Genomic DNA, 6,429 nt, shown 5'->3' with positions numbered 1-6,429 from the left:
CAATGCAGGAGCTGCCCCCTGGTGGTCAGTGTGCTCCCACAGGGGGAGCTCTGCTCAGCCACAAGCCAGGCTGACAGCTGCCAGTACAGTGGTGGTGGTGGGAGCCTCTCCTGCCTCCTCAGCAGTGCTAAGGATGTCCAACTACAGCTTAGGCCTGCTCCCCGCTGGCAAGTGGACATCCCCCGAGGGCTCCCGGACTGCCAGAGGGATGTCTGACTGCCAGCTTAGGCCCGATCCCCTGAGGGATCGGGCCTAAGCCAGCAGGTGGTCATCCCCTGAGGGGTCCCAGACTGCGAGAGGGCACAGGCTGGGCTGATGGAACCCCCCGAGTGCACAAATTTTATAATATATTAGAGGCTTGGTGCATGGATTCGTGCACCAGTGGGGTTCCTGGGCCTGGCCTGCAGGGATCGGGCCGAAACCGGCTCTCTGACATCCCCGCAAGGGGTCCCAGATAGCGAGAGGGTGGTTCTCAGGTAATGCACCCTGGAGTCGGGCTCCTTCCTCTCTGGTTCTGGGTGCATCATCTAAGAACTGTAGCTGCCAAGTGACTGCAATTCGGCAGCTCCTGTGTTGAGTGTCTGCCCCCTGGTGGTCAGTGTGCGGTATAGCTACCTGTCAGAGCGTCTTCCCCCTGGTGGTCATTGAACATCATAGTTATCAGTCGGACGGTCGGATGGTCAGACGGTCGCTTAGGCTTTTCTATATAGAGATATTAAAGTACAATAAACTCCATACACAAAACATAAAGCCCACAAGAGTTGGCCAAACAACTAAACACAGGAAGCTTAACTTTCAAACGTTTCCATGACTACCCAGATTTCATTTAGTTAATCTTCTCCTTTAAGAGTTCCTATCCTTCCACATTATAACAGTTCCACACTCCTAGATACTTACTTGGTTCGTTGGTGTATCTTTCGGCCTGGGCTGGAGGCTCGGACTCAATCCATCCTCTTGCTCATAGGTGTTACTTGAGGAGGACTGAGACTTAACTGCACAGATGATTATACAGTGATTTTTCAGTAGGTTGCCATGACAACCCCATGATGTCAGATGCAATTATGACATCATCACCTGCCAACATAAGGTGAACAACACAACCTGCATACAAAAACCACTTCCTACTTATTGAAAAGGCAGGTACAAGGTCCTTCAAGCTTTCTTTTTGCCACCATTACCCCCGTCAACCATTTTTGTATTCATAAACAAAATATAAAGAACAGTTGGTTTCTTGGGAAAATGTTGAAATTATTAGCTAAAACAAGACCTCAGAAAGATCCATGGCTTTATTTTCAAAACCCTTGCTACTATAGTCTCAAATGACTAATAACTTATGGTGAAGCCTTTGGAAAAGTTTTAGGGAATTTTCTTATTTTTTTTAATCGATTTTAGAGAGGAGGGAAGGAGAGAGAGAGAGAAACATCAATGTGAAAGAGATACACCGATCAGTTGCCTCCTGCATGACCCAACCAGGGACGAAACCTGCAATCTTCCAGTACACGTTACTATGCTCCAACTGAGCCACACCGGCCAGAACTAGAGAATTTTCTCTAAGAGCACTTATTCTTGTCTTGGTTTCATTCATATATTCATTCAACAAATATTTGTCAAGCATCTATTGTGTGCCCAGCATTGTTCTAGACCCAGTTAACATAACTGACAAGGTCTAGTGAGGGAAGTAAACATTCATCAAGTAATTATAAAAATACCACGTCCGGTGTGGCTCTGTGGTTGAGCGTTGACCTATAAACCAGGAAGTGCCAGTTGTATTCTTGGTCAGGGCACATGTTCAGGTTGTGGGCTTGATCCCCAGTAGGGGACATGCAGGAGGCAGCCTATCAATGATTCTCTCTCATCATTGATGTTTCTATCTCTCAGTCTCCCTTCCTCTCTGAAACCAATAAAAATTATCATAAAAATAAATGTAAATTTGCAGAGAAGTACGTGTATCATGACAGTGAATCAGAAGGTCAAGAAAAAAGGCTTCTCTGAGGAAATAACCTTTGTATTGACATCTGCAAGATGAACACAGATTAATTAGGTGACGGTGTTGATAGGGGGAGAGAGTCAAGCTTAGATGTTGAGTTGAGGCTCAGTGACCTGGAGTAGATTAGTGAACTCCATGACCTGAAGGCTTTCAAAGGGAAATCCAGGCCTTAATATATAGGTCTTAGTTTACTAAAGCTAAAGTTAGTATTTTCACCAATATTCCAAAGAATACACAATCTGTGATTCTCATTTCCATAAAACTCTCTAAAACAGTGCTTCTCAAACTTTAATGTGTTTATAAGCCACCTGGGGGTCTTGTTAAAACACAGATTATTGGGCCCATCCACTTAGAAATTCTGACTAGGTAGGCCTGAAGTGGTGCTCATGAATCTGTATTTCTAAGAAGCTCCCAAGTGATAGGGAAGTATACTTTGAGCAGCACTGTTCTATAACACAGTATGATTTTTATTTGTTTAAATCTCTATTTCTTTAACAACCCACCCTTTCATGACTATTAAAGTCAAACTATATTCTACAATGTTATTGTGATGTTTTTGGTCAATTCAGTAGTATCATGAGAACAAAAGAATGCTGTGATATATAATAAAAACAATGCCATAAGCTAACGATTTCAAATATTTGAAACGAATGAGAGAAATAACAATTATAAGCAAACTGAGGTATCATTAATGTAGTGAAACGTCACTAACCTATCCCAGTAAGGTGAACTGTCATTCCTAATTAGTTAAAAGTCTGATTTACACAGCAGTCTCAAGGAAACATAATATAAATTAACCTGATGTAACTAAAGCCAGGAAATGTCTATATGTTTAATAACTCTTTTACTTAAACAGGTAAATAAGAGCTATTTGTAATGAGCACTTTCATATTATGAATGAAGCTCTGGATTTTATAGTGTGTGAGATAAAAATAAACTCCCTTTGCTCAGGTGGTTGGAGTGTTGTCCTATACATTGGAAGGTCACAGGTTTGACCTACATTGTCTTCTAGCACAAGGGAGTGTTTGTGTGAACATGTAGCTAAAGACGGGCACTACAAGCAAATCTCAGGGCTGGGACACAAACTCACTCTTCTCCCCCAAATGTTGTGCTCTGAGCAAGGCTATCACCATGAGGAGAGCCAGTCTGGGGGGGTGCAACTGATACATGGAGAAGGTCAGACCAAAGGAAAGGCAAGGAAATGGAGCTGGGGCCCTCCACTGTAAAACTGTGGATGAAATTTTACCTTCGGAATTTTCAAGTCAGATTCATTTGAGACCAGTTTTGCGTCCTCAGTTTGGGCTGAATTTTCTGTCACTTGCAACCTCAGATTCCTTCTGAAACTGTTAGATGAAAAAAAAAGAATTTAACATAAAGATTACACACCTAGAGGGGAACTTTCTAAACTCTGGTCTAGTGTGTCTATTTAATCAACTCTATAGTCAAGTACAATATAAGTTCATACCCAAATCATCTCTCCAAAGGAAAATAACAGCAATAAAATCTACAATTTGCAATAGTGTAAATTCATTCAAATAGCTATTCCAAAAGAAAACAACCTAGGCAACTGAAAGTGTTTTGTTTCTGTTTTTTTTTGTAAATACGTCCAGGAGAACTCCTTTAAGAACAGATGTGCATCTGGGTTTTAGAATAAACGTTGGACCCAGAGTCAGACACTGGAAATGTATGACTAATACTGAAATATTATTCACAGTCAGTTGTCATGGCAGCCTGCTCATTCTGTACAAAATAGAATCCACTTCATTTTAACAAGATTTAGCAGAGGAAAGCTACTCGCCTGCAGACAGCCTCTGAGTTAACCTAATTAGTTTGGTTTTATTATTACATATAGCCTTCAGACTATACCCTAATTATACCCCAAAAATCATGAATACTTAAAATCACTAATAAAAATATAATATATGATTTTTTGTTTAATACCTGCACCACTCCTAAAACCTTCCCATCAAGCTTAGAGGTAAGTCACATTGTGTGCACAGTTGAATCCACTTATAAATCTAAAGAAGACATTAAGTGTCAGGGAAGTGGAGGGAATAGCCAATTTCATTTCTTTCACCAATTACCACTGGCTAGACACTGCTATCAGACATTTTCTTTTAAGTGGGGTTCTGTAGGAGTGGGGAGTAGCCAAATTGTTCTGTGTTCAATTACATAGCCCCAAAAGAGTGACTTTAAAATTAGAGGCATCTCAAGATATATAAATAAGAGAGGAGACAAAAGATTTTGAACTGATCTCTTTATCTCCTAAATGGCTATCTCTATCAAATCTAAGCTCACTGAACATGTTGTGGGTGATTTGGGAGATTATAGATAGCTATTACTGAGAGGAATGCCACATGAGGCCATCTTTACTATTGGACAGGTTTCTGCATATTACCGTGGCCCCACTCCCTTCTGCCTTCTCCACTTTTGAGTTTCTTTTTTAAGAGAGAGGAGACAGGGTCTAATTAAAATCCAATAATATCCTAAGTTAGGAAACTACATGCAATGATTATCATCCATTGATATCTTAGAACAAAATAGCTCTTTGGGTTAATTAATGTTCTTCAAATGCCTAAGATGGGGCCATATCTGCTGGAAGCTACCCATTGTCTACACTATCATGAAAGTGCAGCAAGGAACACAGAAGGCTGATGGACCTTCGGCTTTAGCAAGGGCTGAAAGCTATGCACCGATAGTTCTGTCAAGACAATGATGGCTCAAGGCAATCCCCTAACCTGATAATCTTTTACTGTTTACCAAACCTTAACTTTGATATGCGTGTTTGCTTTGCTAAAGGGAAAATGTATATTCTAGTAAATAAAAAGCTATGGGTCCGTAGATTCAGAGAACCTCTCGACTAGAGAGTAAGGTCTCCACCTGGCTCCCCCGATGCCTTCTAAATTTATATTTCTTGTCTAGTATATCCGTTTGTGCATCAGCCCCTTCTCCAGACCTTGAACCTCAGCCGCAAATGGATGTGGCAGTCACACATATCATATACTTCTCTGTAAAACTCCCACACTGCCCAACACTGTGCTTCTAGGCATATTGAAAACATTTATATATATAAAGAGCCAGGGTCCATAACAAACTAAGGCTCGACCTAACACCAGAAGTCAGTGCTGGGTTGCCGTGGTGACCCAGCACTGACTGCCGAGGGGGCTGCGGATTAGGCCCGGAGAGAGGTCTGCAGAGAAAGAGGCAGGGTCTGATCTGCAGCCTCAGTGGCAGCTGTTGATCAGCCATTGCCTCTCTCTTTCTCTCGGGCTTCGCCAGCAGCCATGCCTCTGTTTCTCTCTGGGCCTCCAAGGGGGCTGCTGATCAGCCCCGCCTCTTTGATCAGGCCCAGACATAGGCCTGGAGATGCTGACTGACCAATCAGAACCAAATCTGGGTGAACTATGAAGGGAGAACCTAAGGTGGGGGCTGAGGAGGGGTTTTAAGGGCAACAGCTATTTGGTGTAAGATGTAAGAAAGCAGTTCAATTTTTTAAATGACCGCTTTGATAGTATAGTGCATATGGCTGGCTATCAGTCCAGATAAAGGGATTAGGTGTTTTTGTCTGCCAAGAGCATCTCCTCCTGCAGAAAAAGCCTCCCGCCCCTCATTTAAGCAATCCTATTTTATATAATCTATCTATACTAATAAAAGGGTAATATGCTAATTAGACCAGGTCAACTGGCCATTTTCCGGACATCCGACTACCTTCTGGACAAAGCCATGGTGGTGGGGGCCAAGGCAGAGGCAGTTAGGGGTGATCAGCCGGCAGGTGAGGGCAGTTGGGGGCGAGATCAGGCCGGCAGGGGGTTAGGGGTAATCAGGCCAGCAGGTGAGGGCAGTTGGGGGCAACCAGGCTGGCAGGGGAAGGCAGTGGAGGCAACCAGGTTGCCAGGGGAGGGCACTTGGGGGCAAGATCAGGCCGGCAAGGGAGGTCAGTTGGGGGCGAGATCAGAACAGCAGGGAAGGGCAGTTAGGGGCAATCAGGCAGGCAGGCAGAGGCAGTTAGGTGTGATCAGGCCAGCAGAGGAGGGCAGTTGGGGGCAATTTGGGCGGCAAGAGAGGGAAGTTGGGGATGAGATCAGGCCAGTAGGGGAGGGCTGTTGGAGACGAGATCAGGCCAGCAGGGGAGGGCTGTTGGGGATGAGAGCAGGTTGGTAGGGGAGGGCAGTTAGGGGTGATCAGGCAGGCAGAGGCAGTTGGAGGCTAGATCAGGCCGGCGGGGGAGGGCAGTTAGAGGCGATCAGGCAGGCAGGCAAAGGCAGTTAGGGGCAATCAGGCAGGCAGGGAGGGAGGTAGAGGGGTTAGGGGCAATCAGGCAGGCAGGCAGGTGAACGGTTAGGAACCAGCGGTCCCAGATTGTGAGAGGGATGTCTGATTGGAGGGTGCATGCTGGGCTGAGGGAACTCCCCCCCCCCCCTGCACACAGTGGGGGAAAAAAC

The 6,429-nt window shown here is 44.5% G+C and overlaps 1 protein-coding gene across 3 annotated transcripts in view; it reads right to left on the bottom strand.

The window, feature by feature from the left end:
• The window catches only part of PPEF1 (protein phosphatase, EF-hand calcium binding domain 1), a 126,306-nt gene that overhangs the window by 114,390 nt on the left and 5,487 nt on the right, over positions 1-6,429 (bottom strand). Inside the window, exons 6-8 of one of the 3 annotated variants that reach the window (XM_014543449.1) lie at positions 3,234-3,330; positions 898-992; positions 616-702 (exon numbers count right to left, since the gene is read on the bottom strand). The exons of 1 other annotated variant lie outside the window; for it this stretch is intronic. The gene's annotated coding sequence lies outside the window, so the exon portion shown is untranslated. The remainder of the gene's footprint in view (positions 1-615; positions 703-897; positions 993-3,233; positions 3,331-6,429) is intronic. One more of the 3 variants, XM_014543448.1, reaches the window with a different exon arrangement.

This window comes from Myotis brandtii, unplaced genomic scaffold (genome assembly GCF_000412655.1).
Source record: "Myotis brandtii unplaced genomic scaffold, ASM41265v1 scaffold326, whole genome shotgun sequence".
Classification (NCBI taxonomy): domain Eukaryota; kingdom Metazoa; phylum Chordata; class Mammalia; order Chiroptera; family Vespertilionidae; genus Myotis; species Myotis brandtii.
The sequence above is the reverse complement of the archived record's forward strand: the minus strand, read 5'-3'. Positions and strand labels throughout refer to the sequence as shown.